We start from the raw sequence: 17,668 nt of genomic DNA on the forward strand, positions 1-17,668 counted from the left end.
TATCTGACCTCAGTTGGTTATGGAGCTTTTCTGTAGAGAAGGTACCTTTTATATAGGGCTCGGGAGTTTCCAAAGAAAAAAAAAATTAGGCAATAACAACTTATGGTAGAAATTTAATATAGCACAAAAGTAAAAGGGTAACAAATCAAATTTTGAATAAATGGGGGACTGACAGGACATTAATTGCTTTGAAATTTCTCGTTCATTTCTCAGAATTCATTTAGTAATCTCCTAGCATAGACTTTTTGATTAGTTTGACCGGGACGTTGCCAATATCCTCATTGCTTGAAATTGCTCCTTCATTCCTCAAATAATTTAGTAACCTTCTAGCTTTGGACTTCCTAATTATTTTACTGAGGGCCTGTTTGATAACCATTTGAATTTTAGTTTTTAGTTTTTATTTTTTGTACTAGAGTATAAATAGATGAAAATAAGAGTGAGAATGGGAGTTAGGATGAGATTGAGAGAGAGAATGAAGATGACACCATTTGAATCTCTCATTCTCTCTCAAATAGATTTAGGGAGTGAAAACAATTTCAAATAGGTTTCAGATTTTTGTTTTTGTTTTTCAGTTTTGTTAACGTAGACTAACTATATAATATCATTCATGAAAGAAATATGACGGGGACGTCACTGACGCAACTAGGACTAGGTCCGCGGCATAAACTACCAGCGTCATCCTAAATAGTCCCAATAATCGCCAGTTATATTTTTGCAGCACGCCATGGATTAATATATACTGAACTTATCTAACTATTAAATTGATTCTAGTCGAAATACTGAAGTTAATATTTGATCTGGCAACGATGGATTAATCTGTAACTAAACATAAAATTTGATCTTGGGCTATTTTTTTTACTTTTTGTGGAAAAGTCGCTAAAGGGAACATTGGTTTATTGCTTGATTCGAGCTCATAGGGCTGTGATTTGGGGAGTACCATAGCCGTGATTATCTTTTGTACCTCATTTATGCGGAGGAGTACCGTAGTCGTGATTATCTGTTGGAAACATGTATTGGGTCTGAATATGAATGTGATTTTGGAATCGAGCCTTTCGACTTTTATTAATGATATATCTATCGTTTGGCTTGGCCAAAATAAATAAAATGAAATCGAAAATAATTATTATGTTGGTAGTTTGTCAATGACACAATAATTATGCTTGGTGGTTCGTCTACTTTGTGGGTAGATTCGGTGTAGCTGCGAAGCTTTCATTTCACCAAGTCTTCTAAAACCATCAATGAATGTTTGTCTTCGTAACTCTTCCTCGATGACCCACCAGAATAAGATGCCCGCGGCTCACTGCAGCGAACATAATGTTCTTTCAGTCAGAGTATAGACCAAACGTCAAATTCGGGACTCGGGTGAGTTTCCTTTCTATTGCAGCTGAAGAAAGTAACACGGCTTCCAAACCCAAGCTCCACGTCAATATTAATGCTGAGCACCACCATTTTCTTGCGTGATGTTTTTCCTTTACTTTACGACTTTGTACACCCACCACCATGCGCCAATAAGAAATAGCAATAACCCCAACACCCACGCCAAGGCATGCACCAATAGGTCTCATCTCATGAGTAGCTAGTTCAATAAATTTTGCTAGGTTTTGAACCGTAAAGCACATGACACGCCACATGCCTTGCTCACATTGAAATACAAACCAAGCCAAAAGGGAACAATGTTAGCGAGATCCTAGTTTAATTAGGAGATTTATTTCCTAATCTATTAGGACTCTATTTCTTTCCTTTTGTATAGATATTGTGTAATTAAGATTTTATTTTATTTTTCCTAGTTTAACCCTACTACGGTTACACCCTTATATTATAAATATCTCCTTTTGAAGAATGAAATATTATTTGTTATCAGTTGAATTGAATTTTCCTTAAAAAAAGGTTCTAATAAGGCCCAATATGTTCTTCATTGCCTTTTATAAACTCTTATAATTTGAATAAAATTAATTTATGAATAAAGGGCACACTCTTATAGTTTTGCCCTGGGCCTTCAATCACCCAGGGCCGGCCCTGTCAAAGACTTACAAAAACCCTTGATCTTCGCCGTGGAAAGAGCATTATTTCTTGAGCATATTTCATTGGCTATAAATTGAGAATTCATAAAAGAGGAAGACCAAATTTGGCTTCTCACCGCAACAGTTTTCATGTCATTTTTACTTTGGATGCTAAGAAAAAGAAGTATATGCGGTAGTTTAATATTTGGTTATGAGATTGAGAGAAGTGAGGCCCTGATTGTTTTATTTTAAGCATTTACAATGGAAAAGAATATCACAGACCTTTTCCTTCCATTCCATTTTCTTCAGGTCCAGCAATTGGGTTGAACCAAAAAAATTTACAAAAAAAAATTGGGTTGTGTTTGTCTAAGCCCACGTCCAGCAATTCTTCCTCAAATGTTGTTAGAAATCAATGTAGAGAAGGAAGGTGGAAATAACCATAGTATTAAATATCGATAATATCCCCGATAATATCTGATTTTTGAGGGTCCGATATTTTAACAACTAACCATAGTGTTATCGTCAATATATCGATATTATCCCGATAATATCGGGAAGATATTTTCAACATTTTTATGAATGATTTGGGCAATATATCGAGATATTATCGATAATATCCCGATAATATCCCGATACGAAACCCAAAAATATTTATAGACCTGGTATTTGTGAAAACCATTTTACTCCTTCAACACCTTAACCACCATATCACTTATGTTTTTGTGAAAATACTAAAATATTTATATATATATATATATACATGGTTTTGTTTTGAATTCTTTTTGCAAGAAACAAATTTTCACATGAGATGAGTAGTAACTATGGTTATACTCATAACCAACCATTTCCCTACCCTTCATATCCCATTCCTGTTGGGATGGAATCAAGCGACTCATGGAAAGAATCTGAGACTCAATCTTCAAATGATTTTGCTTATGGACAACGTCAACCAATCTCGGATCCATATGGGTGGCGTGTTAACAATTACATGCAAAACTATTTTGGGGATTTATCATTTGATGACTACTCTTCAAAATATACTTACTCTACACATAGAGATGATGAAGATAGTTAAAATTTTGAACCTCATAGGAACTCTATGTGGTACTAAGTCACTCATGTATCTTACCATGCAATGTATAAAATGTAAAATATTGTAGTAATTCATTATATATAAATGATTATGGTGTGTTTAATCTTCTTTCATTAATTACTACATATTTTCTACACTTACGGTGTTTGCCAGCTCGCTATATAATCAACTTAAATCAGTTAAATCCATCATGCAATGCATTTCCTTCCAATTTTTTGTGATAAACTAATAGATAATTGACTAAATAAACATCCTGCAAAGTTTCAATAAAAATTTCCAAGTTTTTCTTACAATTTCCGTGGTTTTTATTCAATTTTTTCCGATACCGATAATATCCCGATATTTCCTGCGATATTTCCGTGTTTTTTGACTTCCGATATTTCCGATACCTCCGATATTTAAGACCTTGGAAATAAGTATCTCTGACTCTGAACACAATATATAAAACATCTTTTCTTTTAATTTTTTTTCTGAAAAAGGTTGAGATTTGAAAATCATTTGCTTTCTAGCTTCCTACTAGTCATATAGAAAATTAAAGAGAGAAGGAAGAAGGTAAAGCAGAACGATGGATGTTGTCCTGTTTCTAAGTCATATCACTCTGTTCTTGTGGTGTATGAGTAGTGCAATGCTAGCACCACCATCAGAAGCAGTACCCTTATTAGCAAAACCTAATTGTCAATCGCACTGCGGTCAAGGGCGGAACTAGGAATTTTTCAACTGGTGAGCTAGCAAAAGTTATTAGCTTAAAATTTAATGATTATTTTTTTTTTTGTACTTACAATTTTTATAGTCTTTCTAGAAATAAAAGTAAACTTTAAATTATATAAACCACGCTAGTTCGTAGCTCCATAGACTAATTTTCAATAAGTTTTAACATAAACCAAATAGGGTTTAACACCATAGTGCATTGAACATCTAAGGCTTTTTACCTAGATTGACCTTAGGCCCCGTTTGGGATTGCTTTTTTTGGCCAAAAACCTGCTTCATGTTCGGTTCATTTTTACACATGATTTATCATGTTATTCATCTAATATTTTGAGTTAGTTCTTGACATTTTATAGCTTTTTATTTCCGTTTTGTGTTTTCATAGGTTTTACCTTGGTTAGAATGAAAATGAGCTAAAAGTGCATTATTGGTTATAAATTCCGATTTTGTTCATTTTCGTAGGTCAACTTTTTGGCTTTGGATCAGCATGCTCTGGTGCTTGTATGAGGTGAAGATCTTCATGAAACTTGTTCCAATGGATGTTGACTACAACATATCCAAATTTGAGCTCCATTGGACAAGTATAGCCTATCCAACTAATCCTACATGTTACAGCAGCTCTAGAGAATTGTCTTGCTCTAGTTTTTACCTCCATAAGTGTCATCTTGATTCTTCTTGTTACCATACCATTTGGTAACAAGAAACTACTTTGGTTGAGAGATATTTTCTGAAACAAAGAGCATCTTGGTGAAGACAAGAACAAAAGAACCCATCATGGCAAGGAGACAAGGCAAAAGGCTTTGGCAAAAGAATGAGTTTTATATTAAAAGTGAGCTAGAAATGATGGGCAAAGGAGAATGAATGTGCAATCTGCAATTGAATTCTATCATTCTACAATTTTGCAGAGATTTTTGGGGAGCTTAGAGCTAGGGAGCTCAAGGAGGAAGACAAGGGCAACAAAGCAAGAAGTGGAAGAGATTTCCACCATTGAAGACCTTGAGCTCCCATTTTCACAAAATCTGTAAACTCTTTCTAGTTTTGTTTTGAGTTTGTATTTGAAATAAGTATGAGGAACTAAACTCCATAGCTAGGGCTTAGGTTGAAGCCCTAAACATGAATACCTTATTGTTTTGATGCTTTGAGTGTATGAATGTTTAGATGTTGTTGATGAATCTCATTCACTAATTGAATCTTATGATATGTATTTGCTTCCTTTGATTAATCACCTTCGGTTGTATGCATATAGCTAAAGTTGAGAAGTTGTGTAAGATACCCAAGAACATAATTTCTAATTAGCAACAAATGATTGAACTTGTTTACGTGAGTATCATGTGAATTTGTTTCTTGACAACAATTGATGAATTCCTCTTCACTAAAATAATCTATCCTTGATGTATGTTTTCCTTTGATTGATTACCTTTGAAAGCATGCTTCTTGAGGTTGTTGGGATTATTTGTTTCTTCATGTTTTCCTAAGCAATAAATGGATGAAGTAAGAATCATCCATGTGAATGTTGTGAATTAGGACCAATTCACTCCCCTTTAGACCTTGTTGTTGATGGACTTTGGACAAACTCAATGATGGATGAGTCTTACACACACACAGAGAAAATTAACCAAGCACAAATGACACAAGTGTTTATAGAGGTTCAACAAATTTTGCCTACATCCTCTTGGTGATCCCCTTGAGAAATTTCACTAATGAAGATAGGTTACAACTTTGGTTTACAAATGGAAACCCCCTTAGAACACTACCCTCACAATCTGTTTCTCTCACACCCTTGCTCAACACCTTGATACACTTGAGAACTCTCTCTTCTACTTGACTCACTAGTTTCCAGCTACTTTGCCTCTCACACTTTGCTGTCTTACTTCCTCCTCCCTCAAATACACAACCCCTTGGACTTGAGAAAAGCTCCATCACATCTTCCCACGTTCTGCCCTTGTTTTACTGAAATAGATCACACCTTGGGCAGACAAAGGGCTAGACAATGACAGCTACAAGTTCAGCTACCCTATAAAGGACCATAGGGTAGGTGCTCCTTGAAACAAGCCAACATTCTTCCTTAATTGGCTCTCCTTACTTCCCAGAAACTTGCCACCTTTTATTTAAGTCAGAAGTGACTTAAAGTGTCCTTGCAAGTGGGTAGAAAACGATAGCACACTAAAGAAACTGTTGAAAAAATAGTGAAGATTCGCACAGCACGTGTTGGGCGACCGGTCGCTTTTGCACAGAGTCTCCAGACTTCGAATTCTCTTCCTGCGACCGGTGGGCGACCGGTCGTTTGCCACCTGGGACTGGTCGCAAAGAGCTGGCGACCGGTCGCTCGTCGACTTTGCTCCAGACATCGAATCTGCCTTAAAACGACCTGTCGCTTGAAAAGGGCGACCGGTCGCTTCCTATTCTGTCTCCGAAGCTTGTATCCTTTATGCGAGCCAATTTTCACAACAATCTCCACCTTGGCGAGCCTAAAACTCATTGTGGACATCATTGCCTTCTAGGACGTCTGTAAGAGCAACTCCACCCATTTGCCCCTTGCCATGGCAAGGGGGGGGCTAGGGCAGCCACTATTCACGTGAATAGTTGTCGCCCTTGCAAATAGTAAATTTTGTGTTTCCACCCATTGCCATGGCTAAGGGCAATTACTATTCATTTTTTTGTTTTTTTCACAATTTTTTTTACCTCAATAATTAATTTGGATAATATTTTCGGATAAGATTTTTGGGTTCTTACATGTCAATACTATTCATATCTCATAATCGGATAAAATTTTCAATTTCAAATTTTAGATAAATTTAAAAAAAAATTGGCTGGTATTTATAGAAAAAAATTCATTAATTTTTGGGTATTTTTTAAAAAAATTTCCGAATTTTTTCTAGTATTTTATTGCAAAAAAATTGGCTGCCGTTGGATTGGAGGAAAAAACAGATCGGAGAGCCCAGACGACGCCATGTGGCAACAGAAAAAAAAATCACATGAGCGGTACTGTAGCACGTGGGGGCACTGTAGCGATACTGTAGCAGCACTGTAGCACAGCCTGCGTTTTGGACCTCGGGCTGAACTGGCCTTCGGGCCAGCCCGAGTTGCGTGGGACCCACTCCAGCCCTTGCTTGGGCTCACCGCTGGAAACCCATTTTTGCTAAAAACTCCCCCAGCCCGAGGCAAGGGGGCCTCGGTGGAGTTGCTCTAATGTCTTGAGAATCGTCCCGATAACTCTCAAGAACTCCACCTCAATCTTTAGCATGGAACAAGATTGAGCAAGCTCAAACAATGCTTGAACTTTGCTGTTGTGACTGGCTTTGTTAGACAATCTGAAGCGTTCTCATTTGTATGAACCTTCCTTATCTTGATGTCTCCATCGTTCACCCAATCTCTTATCCGGTGGTACCGTACATCAATGTGTTTGGACCTTCCATGGAACACTTGATTCTTCACTAAGTATATAGCACTTTGACTGTCACTTTGTATCACCACCAAGTCTTGAGCTATTCTGAATTCCTTTGCCAATTTCTTCAGCCACACCGCTTCCTTTGAAGCTTTCGTTAGCGCCATATACTGCGCTTCTGTAGTAGACAAGGCACTAACCGAATGTAACACTGCTCTCCAACTAATCGGTCCTCCACCACAAATGAAGACATATCTCGTGGTGGATATCCTCTTGTCTAAATCTCCTGCATAATCGGAATCCACATAACTCGACACACATGCCTTTCCTTGTTGTCTTTCAAACAATATCTCAATCCTCTTGGTGCCCTTCAAGTACCTGAGAATCCACTTTGCTGCTGTCCAATGTTGTTTGCCCGAATTCGCCATGTACCTTGACACCACACTTACGGCTTGGGCTAAGTCGGGGCGTGTGCACACCATTGCATACATGAGACACCCTACCAAGCTTGCATATGGAACTTTGTTCGTTTCTTCTTTCTCATCATCCGTAGAAGGACAATCTTGAGCACTTAATTTAAAATGTTCCCCCAAAATTGTGTTTGTGTATTTACATTGTTTGAAGCGTGGTGTATTTGGTCATCGCTTTTTGTCTGCTTTTGTACTTGATTTTGGATTTTTATCCACCCTGTGTTCTTCGTTTTTGTGTGCTGAATCCAACCGTATAAAGAACGTGAAATTTGGACATACGATTGGGAAGTTATAGGTTAAAAACCGAACAGAGGTCGGAACTGCAAAAATAGGGCAAGCGACCGGTTGTCACCATTCATCGACCGGTCACCGACGATTCTGTAAAAAACCGACTGGTCGTTACCGTTCACCGACCGATCGCCAACGATTCTGTAAAAAACCGACCAGTCGTCATTGTTCACCGACCGGTCGCCAGCCACTGTTCACGCACTGTTCACAGATGATACAGTGGTGATAAAAGGGTGATAGAAATTACTGTTTGTGTTCTTCCTTGATTTCTTGTTTTGTTTCATTCCTTTTACATTTCTTTACTCATTTTCAGTTCCCATTTTGCATTTGTGCATGTGTGGTGTGTTAAATTAGTGTTCTTTACGTACTCAAATTAGAACTTATAGGAAGCCGATAGTTCCTCGTGGGATCGACCTCGTACTTACATAATCTATACCTCAATAGATTCGTGCACTTGCTGGTATTTTTAATTGGTTGTTTGCACATTTACTTGTGCCGGTTAATAATACAACAATTCACTTTAAAGTTAAGCAGTTTAAGGTGCTTAGTAAAAATAAACCAAATAGGTTCCTTCATGCATTCATATCATACATGAAAAATTATTTTATGTAAAAATACTGACTAACACTACCAAAAAAATGAGTATTTGGGGCATTTAATAGTCGCCTCTAAAAGCACTTGTAGAGGCAGATATCTTGCAAAACCGCCCCTAATGAGAAGGAGGGGCATAAAGAGAATGGGCCCCTAATACAAGCGCCTCTATTGTTAATAGGGGCAGAAAATCTCAAAGATCCGCCCTTACTATTTGTGTTGCCATGTTGGTAGATTACATTAAGGGCATGTTTACGTATCAGTAATGGGTATGGGAGGAAAGGGAATGATTTCCATTCCTGACTTCCCCTGCGTTTACTTGCAATCAGGAATAAAAAAATAAGTGGGCCCCACCTCAAAATCCGTAATCACATCCCCTAAAAACTGGGTATCAAATCACCTAGGGGGGAGTAGTCGATACGATTCCCATTCTTGTTTTCTTTTAATAACTTCCAAAAATACCTTTACTACTTTACCATAATTACAAAACACTCCAAACCCTAAAATAAAAATAAAAACTCATGCTAAGAAGTACCAAGACGCTCCAACTTCATTTTCACGTTATCGTTGTAGACACAACCTCCCATTAGCAGCAGCAACGCCTTGTTATGTAAATCATTCTATCTATCTATCTTCTGTCTTCACATTCATCACAAAACATAGTACGGTCATAGATAAAGACTTTTGTGGAGATTATATATCTCTTTTTTTGGTAGTATGAAGATTATGCAGGTCATTATTATTTGATTGTTTACTAGTTACGTAGGTGAAAGATATATATTTATTGGAGTTTATTTTTTCGTTTGAAATTGGATCTTGACAAAGGTGTTATTAACATTATCATTGAACTAGCCTCTTGTTGTGCATCTTGTTCAACATATTGATTCCTCATGTTTACACTGCCTTACTAGTTTTCTACTGGATTAGTTTGGTCTCCTTAGACAATTTGAGAATTATACATGTGCTGTGGTGAAAATGTGCAGGGCATTTTAGTAATCAAATTAATTTGGATTCTGATTCATGAAAATTAGTAAACAATAACAATGGGAATCAACCCCATTCCTTTTCTAATTCCATATGTTTAGTAAACAGCTTAATGGGAATGATTCTTCCCATACCGATTCAGTAGTTCCCCGATTCCTAAATTCTCTGATTCCTTACTTTCTTCATTACTGATACGTAAACATGCCCTAAAGGTCTTTATTACAGGCGCAAACATCCGCCCCTAATACTTTCAATTATTAATTTTAAAAAAAACACAAAACACAAAAGCCGCTCAACTCAAACACAAATTTTGTGTTTTGAATTCAAAATTTACAAAAACGATCCAAATTATTCTTCTTTCCCCTTTTTCTCTTCCATACAAGTTTGAATTTCAAACCCACATCCACTCAACTCGAACACAGCTTTACAGAGGAAATCTATAAGCGTTTCTTCTTATTTTACTGCAGCACACGAAGCATTTCAACGATTCCTCTTTTCTAGATCAGCAACTGTTAATTAACAATATATCAACAATTAATAGACTAACATTAACCAAAATTTTAAACAAAAAAAGAACAGTCGTATAATTTGTATGAACAAACCTTGAGGAAAAATCAATCAAATGATTAAAATTATTCAATAAATTATTCACCATTCCACTCCAAATTCTTCAAAACCTGTGGAATGTACCTGCAAAAATGAAAACTTAAAAAAGAATAATAAAAAAACATGGATTAAAGAATACAAATTGAGTTTTTCTTTTCTCTATTGCAAAGCTTTCTTGTGCTCTTTCTTTCACTTTCTCAGATACACCAAGTGAATATTGCAAGGGAGAAAGAATAAGAAGAAATGGGAAAGAAAAGATGACGAAGAAGGAAGAAAAGAAGAGAGAACGATTTCAGAGCTAGACAAGAGCAAAAATGAAGGAACAAAGAGAAGAACTAAGAAATAATGAAAATGAAAAAAAAAATGAGATGAAGGGTTGTGCGGCGCTGGAAGAAGAGGAAGAGAGAAATAGGGGAAGTGGGTGCGTTGGTGTTGGAGAATTAGGGTTTAGATTAATCTCTCTTTTTTTATTTACTTAAATCAGCCCCTGAAAAGAAATAATTAAATTTAAAAAATAAAAACATTCATCCGCGCCTAATAAAAGTCATTAGGGGCCAATCTTATTAGCCTCTAATAATTGAACTTTATAGGGGCATCGTTTAGCGCCCCTATAGGTAATAAAACTAATAGAGGCATTTACTATGCACCCCTATTATTGTTATAGGGGCATGTTCATATTTCCGCCCCTAATAAACATTAATAGAGGCAGATCCTTATTTCCGCCCCTAATTTACTGCCCCTAATACTCACGTTTTTGGTAGTGTAAGTATGAAAAATGGGTTTTCAAAATAATCATTTTCTCAAGATAATTTTTGGCGGCTTTTATTCCTCACACATCAAATAAGAAAACTTGATTTTATGAAATTTTAGTACGAAGTATATATTGACTTAATGAGCCATTATTTTTAGCCTAAATCGTACTTTACACTAAAACCGATTTTTCATAATTTGAATTGGTGGGAATTTGATTTTCTAGTATTTTAATTTGAATCCAAATAAGGGGTACTTCCTTATTTACATTGTAAACTTAAGTAAATTGAGTAATATGAAAATAAATAAAAGTAAAATGACAAAGACATTTACTTAAATGTTGAAGATGGAAATAAGGTAATCTGTACATTTGTACACCGCTACTAGCTAGGCTAATATTGAAAATAAGTTAAAATATATAGGTTTTATATTTTTTTCTTCAAAAACCACATTGGGCTACATCACACTGTAGCCCTTAGTGTGGCTCCGCCCTTGGCTGCGGTGAAGTGGAGATCCCATACCCTTTTGGAATTGGAGAAGGTTGCTACATTGACGACTGATTTCAAATAAAATGTGTCAACTCAACCAAACCTTTCTTGAACGTCATCAATCTAGAGGTGCTAGAAATTTCTGTTAAAGGCACACTAAATGTAGCAAACCCAATTACCTTCTCGTCTAACTGCAATACTAACAACCCAAATCTCCAAGCGGCCAACTTGGAGGGAAGCCCTTTTGTGTTCTCCCACAAGAACATATTCACTGCAATGGGTTGCGGCGTTATGGCCACAATCACCTCAGACTCAAACGGCTCTACCATTTCAGCCGGTTGCAGGCCTGAATGTGACAACTTTTCGACAAATGAGAAAAAGAAGGGTGTTGATTTCTGCCAGACTCCCATCCCTTGGTTTCTCTCTGCCTTCAATACTAGTTTCCAGGTTCATGATTCCACAAGTAGTTCATGCAATTATGCATTTTTTGTAGACCAGGACTGGTTCAAGTGATTTACCAGAAATTCAATAAATAATTTTTCTGCCATCCATCATATGGAACATGTTCCTGTGATGCTACAATGGAGCTTATACCATTCGACGATCGATGTATTTGGAGCCGTTGTAGAAGTAAATCCCATAGTCGTAGATTCTGAGTCCTCCTTTTATTGCAGAAGTTATGGTGGCAGATCTTCAATATATAAATCCTCAAGCAGGCTTGAATGTTCCTGCAATGCGGGCTATGAGGGAAATCCATATCTTCTACAGGGATGTCAAGGTAAACAAATGTCTTTCAATTTTGTACTCTTTTTTTTGGATTGAATTTTGAATTAGTGAGCAGGTGATCTATATTTAACATGATTAATTTTGATCTTTTAATTAAATCATATTCCAGACGAAAATGAGTGCGAGATTGGGAACTCTTGTCCCGCAGACACCGTATGCAAGAATCATGTTGGGTATTATGAATGCCACTCCCCACATAGCATGTCCTGGGTTAATGTGCTCCTTATAGGTATGCCTTTGTCCCCTTACAATATGTACATTATTAAAGAAACCTATAATGTTAAATTTCTTTGACGCTTACTAATAACTTATATATTTACATAATATATGAATTAGAGATTGTTTCTGCACAAAGAATGAACCGACGTGTAGAGAAAATCTTACTTAAAATCAGTTTTATTCAACTTTAACAAGATTTATTATTTATGGTATAGAATAATCTTTTAAAGTTTCGATTTTAGATTTGAAGTATCAAATCTGAAACATAAAACCTAAAATTGAAGCCATCATAAAGTTTAAGCTCTAAATGGTGATTTTATACCATAGACAATCAATCATGTCAACAAATGGATCACTTTGTGTTGAAATGAGATTTTCTCAACACGGTTCTTAAAGAACGAATGTCCTATATATAGAATAATTAATCTAAAACAACAAAAATAACAAAACTAAAAATACTTTCTTATTGTATTGGGCAATATATTCAGGTGATGGCATCCTGGCAGTGGTGTGGGGCTATTATTTCTACTCATTGGTGGTGCATGTTGTGGTGCATGAGGGTTCATTCTTGGATGGAGCTACAAAATTTATCTTCTGGTGAAGAAGATAAGGATTGATTTCGAAAATATTGAATATATGAAAATGTCCGAATTATTAAGACCGTGGACGTAGTGTGAGCTTGGGTCTTCTCTCACCCCTCCATCCTTGTGTTGGGTTTGTACTTTGTTGGGTTCTGCTGTGTTTATTTGAGCCTTTGCTTGTTTTGGGCTCGGTAATGTTTTACAATTGGGCCTACTTGTTCATATGGGCCTTTAATGTAGGCTTTGTTTTGTATATACTTTTTGAAAAATACGATACTTCCTACATTTCTGCCAATATGAGTGTGACATGTGTGCATAAGTTTTTCTTTTTGTGTTTTTAATGAATTGTTTTTGTATTTGTGTTAAACTGTGATTTATAGGGAGGGGTATAAAAGCATCCACAATGGCCTCCCTAAACCACCTCCTTAGACAAATTTTAGGAAGGAATTGTAAAAATACAACTCCAACCATGCTCCCTATCCACCTCCTAAAATAGGGAGACCTCTAAGAGCTCCTAAATCTGAGGAAAGATAAATGACTCTTAGTGGCTCCCTATAATTTAATGCTGTTTTATTTAATGAGTATTTCAAACCTTTATTTAGTGCTAACTATTTTTTATCTTTTCTTTTTTAATAGAGATGGACCAATCAAAAAAAAGTTAGCATTTATGACTCCTAAACTAGAGACCATGATTGGAGTTTAAATCTTATAGAGAGTTCATAAAATAACTTTTATATATTTTTAACTAAAATTTAACTAAAATAGAGAGAGCATGATTGTGGACGCTCTTAGAGCGTATAAAAGTTATTTGTCTAAGGAATCAAGTAGTATCCTCCTTTTTTTTGAGTTAAAAGACTGAAAAACATCTTCCAGCCAATACAAACTTGATTATAAATTCAAAGCATGCTCAGCGCCTTATAATATATTTTTTTTTTGGGCAGTTTTTGTAAATATAATTTTTTTGACTATCAATGGAACTTCTCGAAAAAAAAGTCAGCCTTTCACTCTCAAAGTTCCCTTTTTTTTTTATTTATCATTTCGTTGTCAAGTATGGCTGCTTAGAAGACAAGCAGCAACAAGAAACAGCATGATTTTTATACGGTCCTTCTCTTGTTGTGAAGATAACATAGGAAAACAGCATTGATATTATATTTTCCAAGTTTGATGGAGAATTGACTGGGTGGGTGTAATCAAAGGATGAGTGTAGGTTTTGAAAAACTTAAGGGAAAAGTATTCAAGCAATGCAGAAAACCAAGCACAAGGAAAGTGCAGAGAACTAACTACTATCTCTACACCTTCTTTACATTTGTTCTGCACAAGGTTGGGAGTTGAGATTCATTGGGTTTCCGAGCTAACTCCAAGCTTCCTACTAGAAATTGAGATAGATAAAAAGAAGAGGAAGAGGAAGAAGAAGAAAATGCAGAATGGTTGTCATGTTGCTTTCCCATATTACTCTGTTTACTCTGTTCTGGTGGTCTATGAGTAGTCCAGTACTAGCACAACCACCCATATCAAGGCCTAACTGTCAATCGAATTGGGGGGCGTTGAAATCCCATATCCTTTTGGAATTGGAACAGGTTGTTACATTAACGACGGCTGGTTCCAAATAATCTGTGACAACTCTACTGGAAATCCGAAACCTTTTTTGAACTGTACCAATCTGGAGGTGTTAGAAATTTCAGTGGAAGAAGGCACATTAAAGGTCAGAAACCCAACCATCAATTAATGTTTGTCTTCGTGTTTCCCTCTTTTCGGCCGGGTAGGCCGACGGAAGGAGTTTTTGGTCATTCTTCTCTTGAGATGCATAGGCGTGCCACCACCAAGCCACTTGATGGCTTGGATGGAAAGATCGTGTGAATGTGTTTGCGCTTCTAACTTTTAATCAAACGATTGATCGGCCAAGCAAGGAACCTCCTCTTGGCCTAGGTTCTTTTTCTTCCTTGAGGTCAAGGATGATTGAGCTTTGTATGAATATTTTTAGGATTTTTGTGATAAGTGTAATAAAATGTAAATGCAGTAAACGAAATGACAAAAATCTAAATGCGAGAAATGTAAGTGCGATAAATGAAATGACAGAAATGTAAATGCGATAAAATAGATTAAAGCGATAAAGACTTGAATTAAATTCGAATGTAAAGACAACTGAAATTAAATTGCAAGAATGTAAGCTTACACTAGGAAAACGAAGAACTCGGATAATCTGAAAAACTTGAAAGATAAAATTCTAGACTATGAATTGAAAAGTACAGGATGAAAAGATAGATTTTGTGTGTTGAGTCGGAGGTCCTTCTTTCTTCATCTGATGTTCTATTTATAGAGCTCCTCAGCTCATGGGTTTGGCCATTCAACTAACTCTGCCTTGGAAATCCTCCCGATGTTAATGCCTTCCGGAGCTCGAGGCGTGAACTACCCGATGTCTCGGAAATCTTCCTAATGTTAATGTTTTCCTGAGCTCTAGGCACGAGCTACCCGATGTCTTGGAAATCCTCCCGATGTTAATGCTTTCTTGTCTTTGAACTCCGCCACTTGTAGGAAAACATCTGCTGGAAACATCTGCTGGAACTTCTGAACTTAGTTTCCTAGGCTGAGCTTTGGACTTGATTTGACACTTGGTGAGAAGTTGCGCACTTGGAGCTTCTAACTTGGTTAAGGCTATCACCAACGTTAAGTGACATGTGAACTCCCAATATTTGGATGCTGACCGTGTGGGTTCCTCACTCAACCAGACATCTTAGCCTTTTACTTGATCTTGCATGAATGTTGGTCTGGCGTTGGTAGCATTTGACATTAGGCTTTGATTAATTTTATAAAAAATAAAATAAGACAAAGAACCTTTCAGCCAACACTTTGGCCAACTTTCTCAATACTTTGGCCAACTTTCTTCCTATAATATACATATATTGAGATAAAGAACTTTTTAGCCCATCTTATTTCCAAGAATTCCAAGCTTGGCCGCACCTTGTCCTCCACCCAACTCCTTGCAGCCAACCTCTTGCAAGCCACAATTTGCAGCCAACAAATTGCAGCCAACCATCCAAGCATTCCCACGTGGGTCATCTCATGTCCAAACCATCTTTTAGCCAAGACTTCCAATTTCCAGCCAACTCCTTGGCATAAGATGCCAAGACTTCGACTTGGATCTTGCCAACTCTTTGAAGCCACCATTTTGCAGCCAGCACATTGCAACCCACATTTTGCATCCCACATGTTGCAACTCACAACTTTGCATCCCACATGTTGCAACCCACAACTTGCATCCCACATGTTGCAACCCATCACTTTGCAACTCACAATTTGCATTGGGAGTCACTTGTTGTCGACATGTACCTATCCACTTGCAACATAAACAAATAAAAAGAAAGAGAAGTTTCTTTCTCAAGATGGGCAACACCAACGGCTAAAGGAAGAACCCAAAGCTTTTTCACATATTATGGTGCACATGTCTCAAACCCATTAGACTCTTCCCATAAAATAATGCCAAAACCACCCCAAAGCAAATTTGAATTAAACATCTCAGCATTTCTTCCTTAATCTGCTCCACTTGTTATTCCACACCAATATTCCAAGCCTTCCTATGTGATTTGCTGCTTCCTCACTCTTCTTCAAGACCCAAAACCGAGGGCACTGTTCAGAAATCCAGAAGTCATATTTCGGAAGCTCCAATCAGAAAACTTCCTTCATGAAAGTTGTTCATCTACTCGAGAACTAAAGTCTGTGAAATTTGTGGATTTTTCTGAATTTTTCTGATGCCTCAAAACGAGTTCGCAGCTTCTGTGCTCATCCATGGCTGGTGAGTCTCTGCAGATTCGGTTTCTGCATTTGGTTTCAATATATGATTCCCGGATGGTTGTGATTGCTTCACGGAATTTGCTCGAAATTGTTTTGTTTATAACATATCCAAATTTGAAGATCATCCAACCGTGGTAGTGTCCCCTGCCTTCGTTTTGCTGAAGTGTGGTCTTGGAACCCATTTGATTTAGCTTGGATTTGGAGACCACATCCAAACACTTCGTAACTCTTCCTCGATGATGTTTACTCAACTAAGAATAGGACTTTCCACAAAAACAAAACTAAGAATAGGACTCGGGCTGACCCACCAGAATAAGTTGCCGGCGGCTCACTGCAGTGAACATAAAGTTTCTTTCAGTCAGAGTATATCCGAACGTCAATTTCGGGACTCGGGTGAGTTTCCTTTCTCTTGCAGCTGAAGAAAGTAGCACGGCTTCCAACCCCAAGCTTGACGACTTGTGTGATGTTTTTCCTTTACTTTACGACTTTGTACACCCACCACCATGCGCCAATAAGAAATAGCAATAACCCCAACACCCACACCAAGGCATGCACCAATAGGGAAGCCAAAAAGGGAACAAAGGTTTTGAACGCCAAGCCAAAAAGGGAACAAAGGTTTGTATAATTAGTTAGTACCAAACTAATTATACATTATGATCTCAAGTCCGAATTGATATATATGATCTATCAAAGCTTAATTTGTAAACCGGTTTGATTATTGGAAGTAACCAAATGTAGTTTTTATCTAAAAGTATGTTTGTTGAGTTAATGTCTTTGTAAAAAACAGGAGAGGAAAGAGCTCCTACAATTTCTGTGGCAATACATAACCACAGTTCCCTGTTGTGATTCAACTTGGTCTCCATAAGAAACACAACAGAGGGTCTCTTCATACAAATTCCTCTGTCTCCCTCCCTGCATAGGACTGAAGTTCCA

The 17,668-nt window shown here is 37.0% G+C and overlaps 1 pseudogene; it reads left to right on the forward strand.

The window, feature by feature from the left end:
• The first annotated feature begins 3,658 nt into the window (after positions 1 to 3,658).
• Positions 3,659 to 12,923, forward strand: LOC110772521 (wall-associated receptor kinase 5-like; annotated as a pseudogene).
• Positions 12,924 to 17,668: the final 4,745 nt, after the last annotated feature.

The sequence above is a fragment of the Prunus avium genome, chromosome 3, assembly GCF_965620075.1.
Source record: "Prunus avium chromosome 3, drPruAviu1.hap1.1, whole genome shotgun sequence".
Lineage (NCBI taxonomy): Eukaryota > Viridiplantae > Streptophyta > Magnoliopsida > Rosales > Rosaceae > Prunus > Prunus avium.